Raw genomic sequence first — 20,696 nt, 5'->3', positions numbered from 1 at the left:
TTCCTCAGCTGGCACTCTGGGTAGCAAAGAAACTCAGTACTTGCTCCTTGATTAATCACTGTGCCAAAGCTATTTATTGGTCATAAAACATTGCGGGGTGTTTATCTTCAGAAACTTGTAGCTTAACCCTTGGCAGGAAGCGGCTGGTTATGCTCACCACTCCATCCCATGTAGCACAGTGTTTGCCAGTGTAAATTAAGTGGTCTGGAGATCAGACCGACATACTCCCAAGAAGCTAGCACAGAACATATCACAGCAGTTGCTCCGAAAAGCGCCTAGTAACTAGAGGTCACTTTTGATAGAAGAAATCAGGAATGGCTTTAATATGAATGAGATTTGAAGCAAAGTTCTGTGGAGCGGGCATTCTAGTTAGATATAACAGGGTCAGTAAAAGCATCATGAAGTGACAGACTGAGGATGTCAACAGACACTGGACCCGAGCACAGGAGATGTGGTGGGAAGAGAGAAGGTTGGCAAGGTAGGGGTGGGAAAGATCCCAGGGAGGCTGGATTTGAGGGCCAAGTGGGCATTCATTCCAAACAAGAGATAAACATGGTGGGATGGAGGAGATTTTACAGGAGACGAGGGTGAAATTCATACGATTATTTTTATAGTACTTTTATGTTCTTGTACAAGTGAGACTGAGTTTCCAATTACAGTAGGAACTAAATTTTCTTTAAAAAATACATTGATTTAGATAAATACAAGTGGATATCTTTTTTTAAAACTCAAGTAAATAGAAGAGTAATACATCAAAAATCATGGGCTGGACGCTTGGAAAGCTCAGATGTAGCCATGGGAACACCTCATGTGGAAAGTTACTGCAGAAAAGTCACACAGGCTGACGACTGAGGGATTGTTGGAGTTTGGCAACTGGGAGGCTGTCATTGGTGAAACTTAGCAAGAGCACACATGGCCCTGTCGGGGCACAAGTCAGATGCAGGGAGTTCCACAAGAGCAGGGAGTTCTGAGTGCTTTGTTTATAGCTAAAGAACAGTGTCAAGCTCATAACAGGCAATTTGTAAGAAGGAGTGAATCAACAGATAGACGGTCTGAGGCTTTTGTTCCCATCTTTGCACTGGTGCCCACTGCTGCTGCCCTCCCACTGCCCGCAGTGGTAGGTAGGTGCTTGGCTGGGTGGGAGGTGAGGCTGGGAGAGCCAGATTCCCACGCCCCCTCCTGTACATGAGCTCATAGGAGACATGGCATGGCAATCACTGCCTCCCCAGAGGTGTGGGGGGGGGGCACTGAGCACCTGGGGCTGTACTCTCCCACCTGGCGTATCCCCAAGACCCTTGATAATGTTTTATGTTTTAATATTTAGCCAACATCACAGGGACCTGGGCACCTGGTTTACTCCAGCTTAAATTGGCCAGGTGTGTGAGTATAGGGGCTGGGAGGGACTAGGGTAATGGGAGCCCACATGCTCCAGCTAAAGGGAGCAGCTTTTACCTGGCTCTGGTTCCTTTTTGTCACATGAGAATGCAAGGCCCTGTGTTCCAAATCCTGGGAATTTCTCAAATAATATCAAAAAATCATGTTAGGTGATTGTTAATCCTAATTTCTAAATGCTTCTGATTTTTTGAATTAGGACCTAATTCAAAACGTTGAAGATGTGCTCTGCAGCACTGACTTCACTTACCCTGTTTACAGTTTAGTCCTGTGCTCTAGAATAGGTTTTAAGCTTCCCGACCATAGGGACATTTATTTGTGACCCCAGCCCTAGTTTTTTGTTGTTGTTATTGTTGTTTTTCTTAAATGGGATGAGTTCATATCTCCTCCTCTCCTCCTTCAAGCTTTTGTTGTGTTCAGTTGACCCCTTACATTTATTTCCAGCCTGTTGTTCTAGTCATCTCTCGGAGCCCCAGTTACACAATGGGTGTCACTTCCGTGTGTCCCCTCTCCTCTGGTCCCAGTTCTCTGCCCCTTTCCTCCTCTTTTCTTCATTGTGGCAGCTTCGTGCTGACTGTCACTTGCTTTCTTTCTCTGTCATCATCGTGCTCTCTCCCCACAGCTAAGCCCAGTTAAGCCATCCGGGATTTTGAAGGATGTGCACTTCCTTGTCCTTATTTCCACAAATCCTGCTCTGATACCTCTCTGTGGTCATCTCCCCAATCTTCTCTTTCTTCATTATTGAAATGTGTCCTTTTGTCATTCTTCACCCTCTTCTGCCTGGACATCAGGCCTGGATTTTCTGTCCTGCTGTCAAGCACAGTCCCACGTCCGATGGCTGAGCAGGTCCTCAGTGTTCGTGTCTCGCCCACTCTCCCCGCCCCCCGTTGCTGAGAGCGTGGCCAGCATCACAAAGCCACACTGTCGTCGCCCCCACACGCTGTTTGGAAGGAAATCTTTGATGCGTCCATCTTGTTCACATGGACAAAGAGGCCACAGGGGGGATGTGAGGCCCTTGGCATCGACACCTGTGGATGAAGGTGCTACTCCATGGCTCTAAATATTTAAAAGAGAAAATAATATCCAGAATGCGATAGAAACACAGGCCAGTTTCAGCAAGCCATGCCTTGTCCTTCAGTTGCCCAAGCCAATTATTCATGGACTTGTGTGTTGATCATCATGAGCGCATTGTGTTTCTTAGATTGTTTTCTTTACTAACTCCTGCCATTTCCCAACAAGGAGCCGGTTTTAAAAGCCTGTTTTCATGCATCAGCATTCCTAATGAACGTGTAAAATCTTCGGGAACAAATGGATACACAGCAGCCTGCTTGCTTTGGGGCTACAGGGCTGAATTCTGATCTCATCTCTGCCATTTGCTGGCCGTGTGCTCTTGGATAAATTCCTTTACCTCCTTGAGCCTCAGTTCCCTTGTGAATAAAATGGGGATAAGAGGGGTCACCATCTCATTGTTGTCAGTGAGAATCAACAACTCTCCACTTAGCCGGTGGTAGCCTAGTTGGTGAAGTGTGGTCCACAGGCCAAATCCAGCATGTAGCCTGTTTTTTTGCGACCCGCAAGCCAAGAATGATTTTTAATGTTTAAATGGTTGTTGCTGAAGTAGCTACATAATATTCTCAGTTTTGCCTCTTGGCCCACAAAGCGTAAAATATTTACCACTAGGCCCTGTACAGTAGAAGTTTTCTGACCCCTGCACAGGAATGCTTGAAAGGCTTTTTGTGCCCCAGGTTTATCACTTTTCTTTTGATTTTACTGCACACCTACTGACTGTGTTCCAAGAACTTTCAAGGATTTTATTTCATTTAATACGCCCTCATCCCACAACTCTGGCAATTGCTACAGTTTAAGGTTGGGAAAGCCAATTTCCTAAGACTTTGTAAAATTCCCAAGCTCTGTGCAAGTTGTTCTGAGGGCGTGAACTGACTTGATCCCCTCTCCTTCCCTGCTGCACCCAGATCCCCTGGTAATCTCTGTGAGTTCACACTCATTAATCTCAGACATTTAGGGAGGGTCTTGTTGGGGTTGGTTCTTCTTCCAGGCAGTTCAGAGGTTACAGAGGTGACCTACAGGAACCTCCCCTCAAGGAATTTCATCCAGCTGGGGGAACAGAGTCCACTTTTCACCACCAATGTCAGGAAAAGGCATTGGCACCTTAGAAACACACTGTGCTGTGAGATCTCTGAGGAGTAAAAGAGGCCCCGAGGCTCCAAACGCATCAGAAAACTCGGAGCTCTTTCCCTCTGGCTGCCTTCGACACATGTGCCAGTGTTCCAGCCTCCCCAGGGCTGGTCCCCATTGTTCTTGCTGAATTCTTGTCTAGCGCATGGACTACTTGTGGCCCGTTGAGCAATTCCTGAAGACGGGTGTCCGTCTGCCTGTGTGGTGACTGACCGGCAGCGTGGCGTACGCACAGCAGGCTGCCCTCGCCACTTCCCATACCCCGCTCCCTCACAGGGCTCAGCACGCGCCTGTTCTCAAAACTGCTTCCAGTGAGCGGCAAGCTGTCACTCTCAGACAGGCAGGGAGTTCATCAGGCACCCAGAGAAAACGCCCTGCAGACAGCAGCACCTTAGTCAATTTGGCAAGGAAAAATATCCTTTGATTTTAAAAAATAAGATTTGAGGTCCTGAGCAGATATTGTGAGCGTATATCGCTCTTCAGAAACAAAAATGCACTTAGAGCTTCCAGTGTATAATTTTTCAACTCATTTGACAATGTTTTGCATTCTAATATCTTTGAAGTTGCTTTTCTTTTTCCTTTGGCGACAACATAGTTTTACCCACACTTGGCTTTCTAGCAGCCTCTTTCTTGTTAAACAAATCAATGTAGTTTAAACTTAGCTGTTGAAAAGTCACCTTGATAAAAGTGAGAGTCAACTAGAAGTTACTAAACTGTTTCCCTGAACGAGTTAGGATTGTGACCCTCTGGACATGACTAGTATTTAGGGCTTGTCAGAACAATTGTCCAACCAAACACAAAAAGTGTTTTTTTCAAGTTTATGGCCTTGACCTTCTGGTAAGTGATAGCAGACTTCTTTGTTTATTTTGGTAACTGTTGTATTTTCAGAGCCTGGAAAAGCATGTGGCGCAGACTGGGCCCTCGATAAATATCTGATGCTGAATTTATTCTAATCAGCTATTTCAGGTGCATCACAGGTTGTGGATGGGGGTCTGGGGTGCACCGAGCTGAATAAGGCCTCCTCCTCGCCCTTGATGCCCTCTCCAGTTAACAAGCCAGTCGTGCAAATCCAGATGAGCACGTGATGTGAAGTGTGCTGGAGGGAGGCTGCTGCAGGTTCACTGGTGCACCGAGGCGGTCCCTGTCGCTGGGACCAGAGGAGGTGAGAGTAAAGGGTGCATAGAAGGTGACGGGTTGGGGCACCCCAGGCAGGGTGCACAGCATGTGTACAGATGTGGAGGCGTGAGCTGACCTCACACAGCTGTGTGCTGCTGGCCGGACAAGTGTGTGCAAGCCGAGAGAGGACATGGAGGAGGCGAGAGCAGGAGGGGTCGTGTTCATTCGCGTGAGAGCTTGCACTGTGTCTTGAGGGTGGTGGATTTGTCGCCTGCCCGTTGGGGAGGGGTGGGTGGGTGGGGTTAGGATTATTCTCGAAGCAACGTAAAAGGAATTAAGGGAAAGTGAAGTTTGAACCAGGAAGAAAAGTTATAAAGCTGAAAAGACCCCAAAGGGAGGCGGATATGGGTGGGTATCAGAGTTTGGCAAGGACGACTCTATCCTGTGACTGCCTGGTGCCGCTGAAAGGATTCTGGTTCTCCAAACGGACTTGGTCTCCTACTTGGCCCTTTCTTCCCCAACTTTTGGGTTGCAGGTCTTCCTGGCAGTCTAACTAGTGCCACTGAAAGTTTATAGTTTAATGGGGTTCAGTGTATGAGTTCCCATATGCAGGGAAAACAAGGTGGTCATGTTTCAGATGTCCACCGAATAGACTCAGCGCCACCTGTGTGCTGAAAATAATACGCTTGAATTAGACAGGTAATTGACTGTAAGCTCAACTGAGTGACTGTAAGCTCTTGTCTGTACCTGCTGACTCTTTGACACATCTCTGATGACTCATGGAAGTTTCAGAGAATGATTATAAAGGATGTTCCCTTGGAACCTTAAGCCCTTTGTACATATACCTCTTCTCTCTGTCTCGTGTATTCTTTGGCAACCTTTCATTGCACTTTATCTTTAATTTCTTGAAGGCAGGAAGAGGCTGTGTCTGAAGCAGAGCTCCAGAGAAGGGGCTGTGATGAGCCTATTAGGCACTTTCTACTGATGTAATAACCAACTTGAAAAAGATGTTGAGCATCTTCATCAAACAATGTGTGCTTTTGTGTGGCTGGTAGTTTTTCATTTTTACTGGGACAGCTGTACTCTCAAGAACAGTTCTATTATAAATAGCTTCCTGTCATTAACAGACTTTCTTTGCCCTCACACTGCCAACTCCAGTCTGCATTATTAAATTTTGTGATGTGTGTCGATACACAGGCGAACCTCCTTTTACACAGTTGAGGGTTTCTTACCCTGTGTAATCAACATTTTGAAAAGGAAACTCTATTCCAAATGTTCTAGATTATCTTAAAAAGTATTTTTAATGCAAATACTCACTTTGGTAAGTCTTATTTTTAGGCATGGTGGGGTATGTGAGTTTTTTGCATTGTTGATTCTAAATAATGCATAATCTCAAGAGAGGAAAACCAAACTTGAGTTTAGTTTTTATTGGGCTCCTTTCCACTCCTTACCCCACATCCAGCATGAGATTCTTAGAGACCTAGCTCACTGCTGTACCGCTACAGCAGCAGTTCTGTAGCTGTGGCCCAGCCAGCCCCAGGGATCCCCAACACAGTTTCAGGGTGTTTGTGAGGTCAAAAATATGTTCATAAAAATAGTAAAATGTTATTCTCCTGTTTTCACTCTTATTCTCTTACCAGTCTACAGTAGAGTTTTCTAGAGACTATATGACATGATTTCACAAACACTGCAGTGCAAACACAGATAGAGGGAAATTGATGGGCAGGGACTCAATTTCACGGGGCATTCATCCTGGGCCCTGGGGAGGAATTTGGAATTTAATCCAAGTGTGATGGGAAGTCACTGGGTGGAGGGATCATATCTCTGCATTGTAAAGACCAGCCTGGCAGCTGTGTGGAGAATGCCTGGGCAGGGAGGGGTGGTAACAGGCAGGAAAAAACGAGAGGGTACCTTAGAAAGCGTTGGACATCATCTGAGTGAGTGACGATGACCATGAAGAGGGAAAAGAGGTGGAAAGATTTGAGATCTAATTTGGAATAGAGCAGACCAGACTTCCTGATGGACAGGACAGAGGGATGATGCAAGGGAGGTAACAAGCATGACCTCTGTTTTTGGCTTAAGCAATTTGGGTTTTCTCCCATCATTGCAATAAAACTCTGCAAGGCAGTTATTGTTATACCCATTGAGAGATTAGGACATTCGGCCCCACTGACTGGCTTGTGCATCCATTGGGCTCTTCGCAGCCTTGATGGCAGGAGCAGTCGCCAAAGCTCTCCCAGTCCATCTGTGGCCACCCTTCCCTTGGGGCAGGTCAGCCTTTGGCTCCAGCCAAAGGCTCCCTTCCTCCTGGCCAAGAAGCCAGGGCTGTTAGCGGACTGGAGCCAAGTAGCCTTGCCTCATCTTCCATGCCAGAGAAATGGGACTGGCTGTGTCTGCTGGCCACCAGCCCAAGTGGGATTTTATTGGAGATGGTTTACTCATGTCTCAGGTGTGTCTTGGCTCCTGGAAAAAGGGAGCATTATTCTTTGGGCCCCATGATGTGTCTATGACAGGGGTCGTGGGAGTCCTCTTCAGAGACAGTTAAGCCTTTATGAAATGAAGTGGGGTGAAGAGTGTAGAAGCAATTGTGAGCTCTTCTGGCTGAGAAAAAGGTCCTTGTGAATTTTGTTCAGTGGGGCAATCAGTTACCAAAAAAAAAATTTTTTTTTCTGAAAGCTGCAAACCTACTTAGTGGGACAGAGGCTGAAGGGGAGGCGAGAGGCAGTACAGCAGGGACTGCAGTTCTTAAGTGCTGCCTGTGCTTACCACCCATGTATAATTTTGCAGCTCCCTGCTTTCATGATACTCAACACAGGGCAAAACTACATAAGTCTGGGCAGATGCGGAATATCAGATATAGATCTGTAGTAACAAGGGACAAGTAGTTCAGTGATATGAGCCCTGAGGTATTCGCAGCATCTACATAGCTGAGGAGATGCCAGGGAGCCCTTTGATAAATAACTTTCTGCTCTTTGAATTGAAAATGCACTTTAGTAATCATTAGCCACTTGCTTAACCTTTAGGGTATTCTGTGTCCTCACTACCCCTGGTTCCTTTGTCTACATGTGGATATATTTTGCAATTTAAAATTTTAATTTGAAGTATTTTCCCTGCAACTTTGTAAAGCGCCAAATACTGTAAGAATGTTATTCAAAACATGTCCCTTCCATAAAACAAGTTTATATGCCATCATTATCTGCAGCATTAAATACATTTTCTATCATCAGAAGTTTTATGATATATTTAAAAATGATTTTCTACTTAGCTTAAACTCATTAGGGATTATCCTAAGAGACCTCACTAAAGATGCAGTCATGTTTATTTGTAACAGGCAGAAAATGGCTTGCAAAATTGTTAGTGTCTTTTTATTATTCCCTACCCCTGGAGCACTTGCTTGTTAATTAGAGAAATTTCAACTGTCATAGTTGGCAATTATAGCTTCTGTATCATTGTCTGTCATGAATAGTCAATGAGAGCTGATTAATATGCATGAGCAGCAGTATATATAGCGTGTGCATTGGACCACAATCCAGCTGCCAGAGTCACTCAGAGGAGGGAGTGGTGTGTGTGTGTGTGTGTGCGTGCGCGCGCGTGCATGCCGGCTGCCAGGGAAGGAAAGGAAGCGCGGAAGGGGGGAGAGAGTTGTTTTCCAGCCTTAGAGAGCGAAACCAATGTGATGTGAGCAGCCACCTGACTCACCTGAGGCTCCGGGGACACTCATGCCTGCACAGTAAGTGAGCTGCTCTGCCCGGGTGCTGGCAAGAACTGGAACCTTCCTTTGACGTTTCTCTAAACATGGGATGCAGTTTGTGCAGCCTGCAGAAGCAAGAGGAGCAATACAAATTACTCTATGAAGTTTGTCAGGTAACGCATTGCCTTTTACTCTGTGGAAGTGATCAGGGACTTCCCTTGCAAGTGGTAACTTCTAGGAAAGGAATTGGGGAGTTTGGTGTGTGTGTGTGTGTGTGTGTGTGTGTGTGTGTGTGTGTATTGTGAATAAGGCCGCCTTTCTGACTTGTCTGGGTATTTTCTATGAAATCTCTTAAGTAATTTATCTTCCACTTAGACACCTAGAGATAAACATATAAATCCATTTTGATGGCTTTAAAATGTGTTTAAAGCAGTCATGTCACACAAAGCTTCTTTGCAACAGACCTCACTCCAGAGTGTTAAACGAATGTCTTAAGGGTCATAGCGTGGTCACACACCCTTTGAGCAAGTCGGAGGAGATGTGCGTGATGATTAACATTGGAATGTTTTTGTCTCTGTTTACAAATAGTTATAAGGCACTTCTTTCAGTGGGACACAAGAATCTACTCAGACTCGATAGTTCCAGCAACTTCTTATAATGCACGTGTGGTTCAAATTTAAGCTTCGCACTTGCAATATTTATACCTCTCTCTCTGAAAAATTTGCGGGTGACTTGATCCTGGGTGCTGTCATCCACAACAGATGACTTCTCATATTGTCCATGGTAATTATTAACAAGGTGAAATTTTAGTCGAGATGTAACGGGATGTTTAAGATAGATCTCAGATAATGCATCTTAAATTTGTGTTGGCTTTTTTCTTTTTAAATACTCAATACTGATCCTGAGCTAGGAGGTTTTGATATTGCTGTTGGTAACCTAACTTGGTGCCTCAGGGTTTTCCCCTTAACTCATTCTAACCTCTTCAAATTTTTCTTCAGTGATCAAAAAATAATACTCTGGCTAAAAAGTTTTTTTTTTTTAAGATAAGTACACTTGGAGAAGATTGTTATAGGAAGTGAGGAAAAAAGAGTGTGTTGCTTGATTTATAAAATAAATGGCATAGTCATATGTTATTTAAAGAGCCAGGCTTGGCTTAAAAAAGAATTTAATTAGCTGTCAGTTGAGTGTCATTTTTGAAGTAGCCACCAGAGGGCGAGTACTATTAAAAAAGCCACTGAGCAACGGCGCTGCAAATGTGAGTCGGCTGCTTCTGCAGACAAAACCTAATGATACAGTTGACCCAAGGGGGAATAAGAGATATGTGTTTTTGCACTGAGGCATAGAGAAGGGTAAAGCAAACGTTTGTGGGATTGGGGCTCTCCCTTTGTGTAGAGAGCAGACATCTTACAACAAACAAGCATCTTTAAGTTTTGGAAAAGTACTTACAAGAGTCAACTTCACACTTAGGAGTCTGCTGGGTTCATGTCCTTTTCAAAGCAGTTTGGAGGCATATTGGAAGTGGTGGGCAGAAGTACTGGTGATCTGTCCCCCACCCCTTGAGTGATCATGTACTGATGTTGTAATCGTAAGTTTGCCAAGTTATCATGTGGAATGAGCTGGGGAGGTTTCAGTGATTACAGCTTTGAGATGATAAGCAGAATAGACACCATCGTGTGATCAAGGCACTTGCCATCACGGACAGCCCCCCCTCCCCCCCCCCCCCAACGTATGAAACAGCTAAACCTAGCAAGTAAAAAGGTAGCTTAATAACTCAACTGGCTTTTTTTTCCCTATGAATGTACAGAAAAGACTGCTTAGCAGTTGTTGTAGATGTATTCATTACACTGGCGTCCTCCAAAAATTAAGCCTACTATATCTCTGGCAAATCTGTGTGTTGTCTTGTCCTTTTTTCATCTCTGTTACTTGTGACTCCCCCTGTATCCTCCAAAAGAGGGAGCCTGGATTCTGTTTGTTTTTTACAAAGTGAGTTTATGTGGAAATATTTCTGGCCGAACCATCACACAGTAAATTGCTGATAAATGACTTTGATCTGGAATACACTTTGTCAGCAATTTAGGAAGCCATGCAGATTTATTTTCAGGAAACTCCAACTACTTTTTGGACCCATTACCCTTGTGCCAACTAAGTAAAATCCCCCTTTCTCCCATTCTTTGGATGTCCTGAACCATAGCATAAAGGAATTCACAAAACACTTGAAGGAATTAATAATTGCATCCCCTCTCTTATTATGCAAAGCCTTATTAGAGCAGAGAAATTAAGGTTTCCATAAATTACAGTTCCAGAAGGTCCAGTGTGTCTGGCTTCAGTAAGTCCTCGTTACAGCAGCACAAAGAGGATCAAATATTCCAGGGCTCAGACTTCATCCTTTCCTCAACCAGAGTTAATTCAAAGAGATGCTCTTCATTAGGGCCTTTGGCAAGCTGCCTACAATTTCTTTTGGGGGCTGCTGTGAGCTTAATGATGCAGAACAATGGCTTTGCCTCTGGTGCACAGATACCTTATTGTACCTTTAATATATTAGGAAAACAACACATTAAGTTGCTTGGTCATTAAAGGGCATCGCAAAGAGTGCCCACAGATCACTGATTTGCACTGTGCACTAAAGGATGCACTGAGATGCTTGGGGACACTCAGGTACTAATAGGAGAGTGTAAGACAAGCTGCCCGCCTACCCTGTAGTTGTAAGGTCTGTTGAGTTACAGTGGGTTCTTCATGTTTTTGTGATAATTGTAGTGATCTAGGTAGTATCCAGACAGGATCTATACCTGTCAGAAATGTGAAATTTAAGTTAGCAGTTGTTTCATGCTTTGGAAAGTCTTGACCTATCTTTGGTAATTTTTGAATACTCAGAAGCACTATTAAAGCAGAGGGAAGTTAGGAAGATGCTTTATAGTTATCAAGAGGTTGGTTGGATTGAGAGGCGTAGGAGCTCCCACGCTCAGGAGCAACTGGTGATGGGATAGGAAACCTCAGAGCTCTAGGGCTGTGGCTGGGCTCGGTTACCTGGTGACTGGGGTGTTTGCAGGGCCAGGGAGGCTCGTGGCTCGGTTGACTTGGTACCGGTAACTCCATCAAACACTAAGCTCCAGCCCTCACTCCTCTATGACCTTCCAGGACATGCGGAAGGCTAGCCTGTCGATGCTTTGGGTTGGGGGCGGGGGGGGGGGGGGCTCTTCCAATGGAAGCCTGGGGGAAGGGAAAGAAGTGGCACACCGGGCAGTGTCGTTCATCCCCTCCACCCCTTCTCATGTCAACCAGAGACTCTTGGTAGAATGGTGACCTTTGCCAATTGAAGTAGGCAACAGGGAAATCATTCTGGTTGGGACTTAGGCTTCAAAGTAGAAATTTTAATAACCCATTCTTCTAAACTCTTCATACGGATTTTCAGGATGTCAAGGAAAACTTACATTGCAATTATAGTCATTTCATCTATCGCAGCATTATTTATTGAGCACTCACCATGTGCCAGTAGACACTGTGCTATGTGCTGGCCATGCATTTCCTCATCTAAACCTCACAACAGTGCTGAGAGGTGGGTGATTTTATTATGCCCATTTCAAAGATGAAGAAACTGAGACATAAAGAAATTGTAAAAGGGGCTGGTTGTCTGTGCTGATTCCAAAGTCTGTGGATTCTTGCATGAGTCATTGTCATCAGTGTCAATGAATAGATGACCGATGCTATATGGAACAATTGGGTTAATTTTTAAAATTAAGTTACCTTCATGGAGCTAACATCAAGACCTGGTATTCTCAAACTGACCCATGTGCTGCTTGACACCCCTGTCAAAGCTGAGAGGACTTTGGTCTGCTACTTTTAAAAAAGACAAAGGTTTCCACAGAAACTCTGACCCCTAACAGCAGCGTGCAAACAGACGTGAGCTTGAGAGCAGCACCAGATTCCCATGAACTTCCTAGGCAGCTTCAAGAACAGATACTATGAGAAAGTTCAGATCCTCTTGCTTGACAATAATAATAGAAAATATTATAAAAGATTAATCTGTGCCTTTTTATGCCACTTAAAGTTGTTGGATTTGAAAGGCAAACAAAACAAATTTCCCAGTAACTGTGCCTTTACAGAAAACTACAAATGCTCACATTTGTGACCCTTCTACATCAACCTATTAGCAAGTTGGCTAGAAAAACACAGCTTTCTGTAATAAATGCTAATCAGAATCAACAAGTGTATAGAGCATTCTGGAAATGTGAGTGTACACAATCCTATTTTTGTATTTAATTAAATACATGCAGTTCTCAATTAGATGAGTTTACTGCTTTAGAGCAGAGCAACTGCTTGTCTGCTGAGTATCAGCTGGGTTGTGGTATACTTTTAAGTATGGACATGAGTTCATAGCAGTTAATTGGAGGAATGTAAACTTGACTTCCACACAGCAGTGTTGAACCTGCTACAGTTTTCCTGCCAGTAGGAGCGGGTTTCCTTACACAACCTATCCACTCTAAAAGCTTGGTTTTAGAAGAGGCTTTGCATTGTGAATTGGACAAAGCAGGTATAAGAAAAGAAAGCCCACCTCCTCCCTCCTTGACAAATGGGACCCCCTTTATGAATGAATTCAGGGCCTGCCTGTGGCTGAGAAAATCACTTTTTTTCTGTGGGGGCATTTATCTGTCACTAGCTATTGGAAATACTCTCTTCCATTAACAATGGGTCCTAAACCCCTTTTATGTTGCTTAAGAAATGGTCTGGGGGGAACGAGGCTTTACATCCCTTCTTCCTACCTGTCTTCTCTTTAGGGCAAAGATTTGGGGGGACCATAAAGGAAGCTTCCTGCTTATCCCTTAGGACCGAGGTCTTTAGTCCCCAACGCAGCTTAGGTGCCCTTCTGAGTGTGCCCATAGGCCCCGTGCATGGCCCTATCCCTACATTTCTCTCTGCTGTGCTTCCATATTGTCTGTTTATCCTACCTCCCCCATTAGACCGTGAACTCCCAGCAGGTCTCATTGCACATTCCTCAGCACACGGTGGGGTGAACACCTTGGATTTTGTATGCTTTTGTGGCAGGTGGGGAGCAAGAGGAGATGCAAGGAAACTAGGCAGGCACCTAGAAAGAGAAGTAGCTATTGAACAAGTAAAAGATGGCCCTAGTTCAGACCAAAGGGCTAGGGATGGAGATCAGAGCAGATAGAAGACACATTCATTTCTCATTCTTTTAGCCAACATGTTCAACCAGCAACCAGGTGCTGGGGACTGAGCTTCTCCCCTTCTTGCTCACTGGCCCCCAGTGCCCTTAGGAAAAAGCAAACTGCTTAGGTGTGGCCTGGGAAGTCCTGCATGATCTGGCTGCCTCTTACCCTTTGCCACATAAACCTCATGCCCGGCCCCACCTCCCTCAGGTCTGCTCCTGCAGGGCTCCTTTCAGTGCCCAGGGCCCATCTCACTCCTTTCCTCTCCAGACTTTCAGACTTGCTGTTCTCTATCCGCAGCGTAGTTCTCAGACTCAGCCTTGAGAACTTAAACGTCCCTCTCCCTGGAGACCTTCCTGTCCTAAGAGGGTCCCTTCTACCCACCCACATCAGCCTCTCCGCACGCAGTTTATCTCCTCCTTAGCACAGTACAGCTCACGTGGTTGATGTTTCCTTACCTTGCTTATTAACCTTCTCCCCACTCTGTGGAGAAATGTAGCCCCATAAAAGCAGGGAATTTGCCTTGTTCTCTCTGATACCCTAGTGCCTGGGGCATAACTAGTAACCATTCAGAACATGTTTGCCAAATTAACTTCTGATGTAAAACTGTATTCAGTGGACCCCGCTTTGATCTGGGAAGGATTTTAGCAGTGACCAATGCAACGTCTCTAATGGCATCTGTGGATCCAGCTGCTTATTGCCTTGAGGTCTGGGTCCAGAGTCAGACGGGAGAGGACGGCTTGTCTCTGTCCTGTCACCCGCCTGCACAGCGGGCAGAAGGAAACATATGGAACAATGAAAAAAAAATGCAGCTTTAATAAATGAGTTCTGTTGTACTCATAAATAATGCAATGACTGGTCATGGTGAAATGGGGGTGGGGGTGGGGAGACCAAAAGATACCATCAGCAGCTCTGGAGCTGCCCTCCTGCCTTTTCTGACCTTTATGGGATGAGGCTGACCAGGTAGCACTTGCTCTCAAGGCCACATTTCCAGTGGTCACCTGGAGTGGCATGTTGGGGGTCATTATATTGGGGAAATGCAGTCAAGTTGTGCAACTGAACGGTGAATGCTCTGCTGAGAAATGGGAATGAACCTGCCCTACTTTGAATGACCTGGTTTTTTGTTTGCTCACCAAGGACATATAGAGTTGTGTGTTGAACTTTGGGGAAGGGGTCCCTTTCCCAGCCCACTGACCACCTGCCTACCACAGTAAAAATTTTTTTCAAATACATTTGATTATACCCATTAGCATATAAAGTATCAGCTGAAAAGAAGCACAGAAGTTATAGAAAATCATTGGCACTAGTACTCAGTTGTGGAGTACACTGATTTTGATTTGAGGTCCAGCAGTGACCAAGGAGACCTTTCCCAACTCTTAAAGAGTCTCAAGAGTTTCTTCCAAGTCACTGCTTTGCAGAGCCTGGTCCCCAGACCAGCAGCAGCATCATTTCCTGGGAACTCGCTGGAAATGCAGGTTCTCAGGCCCCACCTCAGATGTGCTGAATCGGAGCCTCTGGGGGTAGAGCCCAGGAATCTGTGTTTAACAATCCCTGGAAGTGAGTATGTGTGATTATATTTGAGAGCCTCTGTTCTGAATTAAACCAAAACTACAGGAAGAGGACACACTCTTAGATTACTCAAGCTTTCTGACAGATTTTCTTAGGTTTTCATTTTGATGAGTAGGCAGCAAAGCTCATATCCCAGAGACTTCTACGCAGATCAAAATTTTAACCATCTGCTGGTTAATACCAAGAAAACAAAAGGTATTTTATTTTTCTCTTAAGCAGAGCTTTTTTCACGTAAATTGTTCTATAATATCCAGTTTACAAGTAGAAAACTGTAGATTATTGAAGTTTTATCCGTAAAAGATATATATGCATACATACATATACACACATGCACATATTCATGCACACATGCACATACATACACACACACATATATATACCATTATCTTCCTCAGAATCATCCCAGGTTCCAAAATTATTTTACAGCCTGTCTAAGCCACATACCCTCCCAACTCCCACAAAAAGTCCCTTCCCAATAGTAAATAGGGAGGTAATCTAATCAAAGTAATTCCCAATAATGTGAATGATGATTGACAGAATCCTCCTGCTAGAAGATAATGTGCTTATAGGAAAGATCTTGTTACCCAAATGAATCTAATTTGCAGAAATTTGGGGAAAATACCCTTGAGTGGGGACCCTCTGTGATGATGAGCCCTATAGCATTTCACCATAAAGGCAGGTTATGATTTATGGATTTTATTTCTGGGGAGGTTTCAGATTGTAGGACTCCATTTACTGTATCTGTCAATCAACATCATTGGCCTATTATTAATTATTTTCTTAGTATACATCACTAGAAGTGACTTTTCTGAGTTAGAAGATGAACATTTTTAGGGGTCTTGACAGGTATTGCTAAATTGCCCTCCAAAGAAGCCCCCTGTATAATCCCCATCACTGTGTGTGTCCACTTCACCTACTCTCCAGATATTAAGGGTATTCTCTCAGATTTTTTGTTTGTTTTACCTATTTGAGAGCAAAATTGGGGGCTGGGGTGGGTAATGGCATCTCATTTTAACTTATGTTGTTACCCCATTCTCAAGATACAAAATTTCTCCAGAGTGGTGGTTCTAAAATTTGAACATACATCAGAATCACCTGGAGGGCTTGTTAAAATCTGGGGGGGTGGGGTGGTGTTTCCACCCCCAGATTTTAGATGCTGCTGCTGCCCCTAGATCCACCTTTGAGAACTGCTGCTGTTGGAGATTCATAGATAATCAGAGAACAATTGAGGGAGGGAGGGAGGAAAAGAGAGAAGGAAAGAATCAAGGAATCATTGGAATTTAGGATATATGCTATGCATTTTCAGTATTTTTGATGCCAAATTGTTTTCCATCATCCTGGTAGAGAGGTTCTTGTTGCCTTACATCTGTGGCAACACTTGATATTATCCAACTCTAATCTTAATTTTTCCAGTGGAATGAATATAAAGAGGCGTCTGTGGTTTAAATTTGCATCCCCTTGGTTATTAGCGGAGCTGAGTATTGTTTCACATGTGTTAGCCACATTTGGGTTTCTTCTTTTGTGAACTGACCATTGAAGCTTTTACCCATTTCCCTGTTGGATTTTTTGTCTTTTTCTCTTGGTTTATAGGACTTCTTGAAATATACTCTGAACACCAGTCTTTTTTGTTCTGGTTTGCTAATGCTGCGTTTTCTCAACACACCAGAAATGAATCAGTTCTATAAAGGGGGTTTATTTGATTACAGAGTTACAGTCTTAAGGCCATAAAGTGTCTAAGGTAATGCATCAACAATCAGGTACCTTCACTGGAGGATGGCCAGTGGCATCCGAAAAACCTCTGTTAGCTGGGAAGGCACATGGCTGGCTTCTGCTCCGGAGTTCTGGTTTCAAAATGGTGTTCTCTCAGGACGTTCCTCTCTAAGCTGCAGCTCCTCAAAAATGTCACTCCTAGTTGCTCTTGGGGCATTTGTCCTCTGTTAGGTTCTCCAGAGCAAAAGTCTGCTTTCAAAGGCCATCTCCAAAATGTCTGTGTAAGCTGCAGCTCCTCTCAGCTCCTGTGTGTTCTTGAAAGTGTCCCTCTTGGCTGTAGCAAGCTCGCTCCTTCTGTCTGAGCTTATATAGTGCCCCAGTAAACTAATCAAGGCCCACCCTGAATGGGCAGGGCCATGCCTCTATGGAAATTATCTAATCAGAGTTACCACCTACAGCTGGGTGGGTCACATCTCCATGGAAACACTAAATCAAAGGATTACAATCTAATCAACACTAACACATCTGCCCACACAAGATTGCATCAAAGATAGTGGCGTTTTGGGGAACACAATACATCCAAACTAGCACACTTTGTCAGTTACAAGCATTACAAACATCTCTCCCAGTTTTGGGCTTGTCTTCAGAATGTGTTCCAATGACCAGAATCTCTTCATTTAATGTAATCCAGTATACCATTTTGTTAGGAAATGGGTTCTCTATCTTGAAGTCATAAAGATATTCTCCTATATTGTCTTATAAAAGTTTTATATAAATTTTATATAAATTTTGCCTTTCGTAGTTAAGGTCGTGTATGAAATGAGGTTGGTGTCCAGTTTGGGGTTTTTTTGGTACCACTTATAGAAAGCCCTTTTCTTCCCCATCAGTGTAATGTGGTGGCTCTGTGTGCATGCAGCTGTTTTTGTCCTCCCTATGGTGTTCCACTGGTCAGTTTTATTACCCCTGCACCCATATGTCACCTCAAGCGTCTATCACGTCACACTGTGGTTGTGCAGTAATTCTCCATACCTGGCAGGGTAGGTAGGTCCCTCTGCAGTGCCACCTTGTTCTTCTTGTAAATCTGTTCATCCAGGTACATTTGACGTTCAGCTTGTTAAGGTGAGGTTTGGTAGTGTTCCTTTTCTCAAACTGGATGGTGGGTTCATAGGTATTCATTGTGGCATTTTTTATAATTACATATATTTTGGAAATACTTTTATTTATTTGATATTTAATAAAGTAATCAAAATATTAAGATACCCAAGAAGAAGTTTCATAGTAAAAGCTCACCCTCCCTCCCAAATTCTGAAGGAACATAAGCCAGAAAAAGTAACAGGGAGCAAGTAGGGATTGGTTGGCTATGAAAACATTGCTTTACTTTTTCTTAGCGTAAAGCATTCTTCATCTGTAAAAGAATTCTCTCGCCATCTATAATGTTTGTTGTAAAAGAAGTGAAAACATCTGCGAGACTCATCAGTGTTTGGAACTAGTGTTTTTATAAACACATTTCCAACGAGTTTGCATGCTTCTATATAAAGAAAAGTCTTTTAAGCAAAAAGTTTGTCTGTTTTTGTGAACAAAACAACGCATGAACCTAATAAGGCAGACAAGCACTATTCATAGCACTGAACCAATGAAAGCAGAGTTAATTTGTCAGACATCTGGGGAAAAACTGTTTTCTCCAAGTGAGTTCATCAAAGCACAGACACATTCCTGGTCGCCATATGAGGCACTTAATTATCGTACTCCCCCTACCCAGAAGCGCCTGTGCTTTTGGCACATGACATTAAAAGTGACGTGCATTTTAATAAAAGAAAACTCTAAAGAATATGAACCAATTTTCCTTTATCAAGCAGCTGTCCTACATTCGGGGGGTCTGAAAAGCCTAGAGAGAACTCACTAGCCTTCATAACAGTATTTCATTTGGTATCAGGAGAAGAAAAACAGTAGCTATTACCACCCTAACCCCACCCCCCAGAATGACAATGGTATTTTACATCCGTGATTATGTTGCTTTATCTCTAGTTAGGAAATGACTGGCATGAATAACCTGTAATGTGTACACTATACATTTTATATACCAGCTGCTATAAATTGCCTTTAAGTTTATGTGTCTGTGCATTCCCATTCAGAATAATTCCTTCACAAGGGCTGCCTCTCTTTCCCTTAGCCTTGTATTTTCTTCTTTTTTATTTTCCTAGCAGTTTTCTAACCCTAGATTTGTAGTATAGTGCTGATACCTACAAAGTTTCTGGTATCTAAAGTTTGAGTTGTTTAGCGTGTCTACCGTCTCTCCCTCACCAGTTGAATTTCTGTTCAAGTTCCATGAATTGAACCCTGAAGGAAGCTGGCTGTTCCCCAGAAGGTCAGGGGAAGGCAACAACCAAGGAGGAATTAATGCAAAGAGTAAAGGCATCCTTTCAATTCTCAGAAGGCCATGAAATTTCAGAACCAGCTCCACCCCAGTGCCACAATTAAGGACTGCCCAGTAGAGGAAGAAGCAATTTTGGCTTAGTATTATTTATCATGAATTAGCAGTACAAGGCCAAGATTAATGTATTCCATGTGTTCCATTTATTAGTCTAATAAATAATAACACTGATAAATAATCTTCATTGAATGCTATTTGCCCCACAGATGTTTATATACATATGGTATATAGAGTCCCATGTAATTCTCATGCATCCCTCTAACATAGAGCTGCTATCATTATTCTCATTTTACAGGTGAGGAAACTGAGAGCTAGTGGGGGAAGTTTCCTGACTTGGCTGCAGTCATCCAGCTGGCAGAGGGCAGAGCCTAGATCCTAACACAGGACTGTCTGATGCTGGCGCTGGCCTGGCTGTGGGCAGTTCCCACCACTCATTCCTTCAACCCACACTCAGAGGGCACCCCCCCACCCCTGCCATGTTCCCTGCCTTGTACTCAGTATCTGGGAATCCGATGGAATGAAAAAAGCAATGTTGGCTTTGCTCTCATGGAGCTTACATTCGAGGGAGAAGGGCAAGAATTGAATATTACAGATGAGCATATAAATACAAAGCGAGATAAAGGTGCCAATGGAATGTGGCTCTACAAAAGCATAGTGGAAAGACCTTACCAAGAAACTGTGCTCCAGTTTTCTCCTTGAAAAACGGGTGATTCTGTAGCTTTAGAGGTCAAATAAGGTGTCAGTGTGATACCTCACTCAAGTGGAAGTTCATCATATCTTTATGTTACACTGGGAGAGGGATTCCCTTTGCATATTATCCTGGTCAGAGAGAGTCAGCCTGCAGTTGCGCAAAGGTCAGCATTTATTGAGTGACTACAGTTTTCTGGGCCATGTGCTGAGAGAGGAAGTGAAAACAGCCCTGCCCTCCCAGCCCTAATGGTCTTGTTGAGAAGACAAGCCAGAGACCCCCTTTCACCCAGAGTCTGATTTATGAAAGGGGGAGACTTGGGTTCTTATGTGGATAAGCCATTGAGTAGCTTTGTGCTGTGGACAGATCTCTGAACCTCTCTGAACCTCAGAATCTTCTTCTGAAACATGGGAATACAAGCCTTTCCTCCTAGTGTGTTAGAAGTATCAAAGTGAGCTCTGCTTGGTATGTGTGTGTCCTGTACCTGGAACCTATATGGTGTCATGTGGCTCTGAATGCTAAGATATATTGTCAAATAAGCCAGTTGAGTCTGTGGGGACCAAAGGAGGGAGCTGGCATTTCTAAAAGAAGAGGGAGCTGGCAGTTCTAAAAGGAGAAGAGGGAGCTAGGCCTCCAAAATGATGTCAAAGAAGTCATCTTTCTGGGTTGAATGTATCTGGTGGTGGGGATGGGGGAGGGTGACAACAAGTAAAGTACTGGGAATAGATACAAAAAGGCCAA

General features: G+C 43.9%; 1 protein-coding gene and 1 long non-coding RNA gene across 4 annotated transcripts in view; one reads left to right on the top strand and one right to left on the bottom strand.

Moving 5' to 3' along the window:
* Positions 1 to 20,696, bottom strand: part of LOC119507264 — a 78,640-nt gene that overhangs the window by 3,110 nt on the left and 54,834 nt on the right. For both annotated transcript variants that reach the window (XR_005211178.1, XR_005211176.1), the window contains one exon: positions 8,404 to 8,520. This is a non-coding gene — a long non-coding RNA (uncharacterized LOC119507264). The remainder of the gene's footprint in view (positions 1 to 8,403; positions 8,521 to 20,696) is intronic.
* PDZRN3 (PDZ domain containing ring finger 3) overlaps positions 1 to 20,696 on the top strand; it is a 244,172-nt gene that overhangs the window by 180,443 nt on the left and 43,033 nt on the right. The gene's annotated exons all lie outside the window — the stretch shown is intronic.

The sequence above is a fragment of the Choloepus didactylus genome, chromosome 1 (assembly GCF_015220235.1).
Source record: "Choloepus didactylus isolate mChoDid1 chromosome 1, mChoDid1.pri, whole genome shotgun sequence".
Classification (NCBI taxonomy): domain Eukaryota; kingdom Metazoa; phylum Chordata; class Mammalia; order Pilosa; family Megalonychidae; genus Choloepus; species Choloepus didactylus.
The sequence above is the reverse complement of the archived record's forward strand: the minus strand, read 5'-3'. Positions and strand labels throughout refer to the sequence as shown.